The 4,232-nt window shown below is 35.5% G+C and overlaps 1 protein-coding gene across 1 annotated transcript in view; it reads left to right on the top strand.

Moving 5' to 3' along the window:
• The window catches only part of LOC118741799, a 354,618-nt gene that overhangs the window by 212,013 nt on the left and 138,373 nt on the right, over positions 1 to 4,232 (top strand). The window lies entirely within an intron of this gene.

Raw genomic sequence — 4,232 nt, 5'->3', positions numbered from 1 at the left:
AAAAACGTTCTATCTCACCACATTTTCAATCGGTCCTATTATGGTTGTCGACTTCCACGTCCATGTAATTTTTTCATCAAAAAATAGCAATCGTAAGTCCAACTGCAGTTACGCTAACCACAGTACTTTACCCGAAAGGTGTTCCTCGCAAAAATATTGTGGTTAGCGTAGCGGGAATTGGACTTACGAGGGCTATTTTTTGATGAAAAAATTACATCGACATCGAAGTCGACAACCATAATAGCGCCGAATACATTTTCACTCGAGATAGGGTGTTTTCGAACTCGCTGCCGAGATAGGGAGAACTTCCACTCAGGTGTCTATATTCACACATTCACTCACTCACAATCACAAACTCTCACATTTACTTATAATATTAGGTAGTAGGGTTTCTTTGTCACCTCGTCATTTCAGTAGAACATAAGAGTACACTTTCGTCTTCATTAATCTCCTCCCCACTTACCTGGCGTATCGAATTCCGCCACAACGCGTACACCACGTACACGCGCATATTCCACCACTTCCTTCACATTGGCCTTGGAGTAGGTCAATTCAGGTCGATAAGCGCCCTTTGCTGACAACTCTGGAAAAACGCTTGAGTTGTACGGAAACGCTGAGTCATCTGTCATGTGCCAGTGAAATACATTCAGCTTGTTGTACGCCATACCATCAATCAGCTGTAAAATTTTCTTCTTACTCACAAAATGCCTTGCGGAATCCAACATTAGACCACGGTACTTGAAGCGGGGCTGATCGGAGATTTCTGTGCTGCGAGTAAGTAGCTGTCAGCAGCGTAAGCGTAAGTAGGAGAGGTGGAGTTGAGCGCAATTTATTTTATATATGTTATGTTTGTTAAGGTACTGCATTAGTTTTTCTAGGTTATTACTACCTTTGTAGAGTATAAGGAAATCATCGACGTATATTGCAATTATCAGATTCAATTCTTTATCATAGTAAATGCATGGATCAGTTTTACACCTTTGTAACCCGAATTCTTTTAATGCTGAATCGAGCTTTAAGTTCCACTGTCTTCCGGCTTGTTTCAGTCCGTAAACAGCTTTGTTTAGCTTACATACCTTGTTAGTGCCATCATTGTAACCTTCTGGTTGTTCCATGTATATTGTTTCTTTAAGATCACCTTGAAGAAACGCAGTCACTACATCCATTTGATGGATTTTATAGCCGTTTTTTACTGCTAAAGCCACTAAAAACCTTATTGATGTGTATCTAACCACCGGCGAGAATGTTTCATCATAATCGATGCCGTATTTTTGTGCACAGCCTTTTGCAACAAGTCGTGCTTTATATTTTACAGCTTTACCGACCTCATCTTGTTTTACTTTAAAGACCCATTTTGCTTTTATAGGCTTTCTTCCATCTGGTAGTTTCATCAACGACCAGGTGTTATTTGATCTATGTGATTCCATTTCTTCATTCATTGCATCTTCCCATTCTTTCGCTTTTTCACCGTTTATAGCTTCTGATACTGTTAATGGCTGTGAAAGAAATGCAAAAGCATTAAATTGAAAAGATGGTACAGATACCTTAGCTTTAGATCGTGTGACTCTTCTTTCTTCTTCAGATTCATCAATACTTTGTTCAGGAACATAATCTGGATCATTTTGGGTTTGATTCGGTGATTCTATCATGGTGTCATCTTCCGCAACACTTTGTACGTCTTCGTTCGATTCATCAGGTTTTATGCTAACTTCTTCAAATGTGTCTTCATCGCTTCTCTTTATTTCCCTCACTTCGTCGTTATAGATTTTTAAGGTCGACTTTGGTTGAGGTTTTTCGTAGAATATTACATCTCGACTTATAACCAGTTTCTTTGTTATTGGATCAATACAGCGAAAACCTTTAATGTCGTCATCATAGCCCACGAAAAACATTTTCTTGGATTTAGGATCCCATTTTTTACGTTTTTCTTTGTTTATGTGAACCATTGCTTCACAACCAAACAATTTCAGGTTAGATATGTCTATTTTTTTTTTATAGAATATTTCATCAGGAATTTTTCCATGCGACGAACAAATACTTTTGTTGATTAAGTAGGCTGCCATATTTGTTGCTTCCGCCCAATAACATTTTTGAAGATTTGCATCAAACAGGAGACATTTAGCTTTTTCAATTAAGCTTCGGTTCATTCTTTCGGCAATTCCATTCTGCTGAGGAGTATATGCATTACTTAATTGATGCTTGATACCATTCTCTTTACAGTATTTGTCGAATTCAGTTGAACAATATTCACCACCATTGTCCGTCCGTATTGTTTTGATTTTAGATCCAGTTTGGCGTTCAATGTATGTTTTGAAATTTTTAAAGTTATTGAAAACTTCTGATTTTGACTTGAGAAAGTAAACGAATAATTTTCGGGAGAAATCATCTATGAATGTTAATACATATTTGGCGTGTCCTATAGATTGCGTTTCCATAGGTCCACATAGATCAGAATGTATTAGTTCGAGTAGCTTTGTTGTTTTTGAGTTACTTTGTTTAAACGGAATTCTTGTTTGTTTGCCTTTGGGACATATCTGACAATTTTTTATTTCATGATCGTCGTCATTGAAATCAATACCAGAAACAGCGCCGTCACGCATTTTCTTTAAACTTTGAAAATTTATGTGTCCAAGTCGCCTGTGCCATAGCATTGCGTTGTTATTTGTTTGTTTTGATAACAAGCATTTTGCTTGGATTCCCTTCAGTTTGTAAACACCATTTTCCGCTTTGCACTGTACAATTACTTCTTTGTTTTTGTTAAGTATTGTACAGCCTGTTGCATCGAATTTTATTACATTCCCCTGACTCACTATTTTTGCAGCTGACAGAAGGTTTACTGATAAATCGGGCACGTGTAGAATTTCGTTAACTACAATTTCTTGCCCGTTGATATTCAGTGATGTTTTGCCAACGCAACTTACTGTCATAGCTGTTCCATTTGCTGACATTATTTTGTCAACGAGTGAATTTTTTTTGCTAGTGAGCAAATTATCGTTTGGTGTCATATGAGACGATGCACCACTGTCTAGATACCAGTCGTCGTTATTTTTTTTCGTAAATAACGCTGTGAATGCATTTTTTGCTGTGCCATTTTGTGCATTATTTTTCTTGTAGTGACATTCCCCTGCATGTTTCTTTCCACAAGTTGTGCATTTTTTCTTTTGTAAGTATTTTTGCTTATTTTCGTACCTTTTTTTACTAAGAAATGCATCACTTTTTGTGGTTGTGTTGGTATCAGAGTCCAACAGTTTAGCGATTATTGTTTCTGATTTTATTTGTGAGTCTGATGCTTCAATTCCCATTATAAATGGTTTATATGCATCAGTTAAACCAGCCAATACTATCGCCGTCAGCCAATCCTCATTTATCTCAAAACCAATTTCATTTAATTTATTAGAATTATCTTTAATTCTATCAATGTATGATTGCATGTTCTCGCAGTCTTCTAATCTGCAAGAGATCAGGCCTCTTAATAACCCAATTTTTCTTGTTAAGCCTTTGTCCTCATACAGATTTTTTAATTTCTGCCATATTTCTAGCGCTGTTTCACATCTGGATATGTGAACGTACAGCGATGGCGCTACGCTTAGAGCTAACAGGGCTTTGCAATTAGTTAATTTCTCAGCGTTTGTTTCTGTGACAGGATCGGTTATACACTTATGCAGACCTTTGAATGCTAATATATTTTTTATTGCGAAACACCAGTTGTGGAAATTTTCCTGGCCTTTGAGTTTCTCTACTTCAAAACCCTTTTCCATTTTAACTTATAATTTCACTTATAAATTTTATATATATGTATATGTATATTAATTCAAAGTCTTACTTGAAGCGTTATTTTATTTTTATTATTACAGCAGATTTTGCACTTTTGATTTTTATTTTATTTATTTAATTCCGACACCCGACACTACAGCAGTAACCTTGCTCTGCTACCATGTAGAGAGAGAATAAAGAACACGACGGTTTGAGGTTTATGAGTGGACTGACTGTTTAATGTATCAAGAATATGCTTATAAGTATTACAATTATGCGAAGCTGGTAAATAAAGTATAATAAGCTTATGAGTGCATTTTATATGCACATATACAAATACAAATACATAAGTATTTTCAACACCCTCACTTATTGTTTACAAAATTATTATTCATATTTAAAATAAAAATTTTTTTACAATATTTTTGATGTTTTTTTTTAATGTAATTTGAAGTTAATTTTATACTACAGTTTTTTTT

Source organism: Rhagoletis pomonella, unplaced genomic scaffold, assembly GCF_013731165.1.
Source record: "Rhagoletis pomonella isolate Grant_MI unplaced genomic scaffold, Rhpom_1.0 Rhpom_scaffold_00006, whole genome shotgun sequence".
Classification (NCBI taxonomy): Eukaryota; Metazoa; Arthropoda; class Insecta; order Diptera; family Tephritidae; genus Rhagoletis; species Rhagoletis pomonella.
This window is presented reverse-complemented; position numbering and strand designations above follow the sequence as displayed.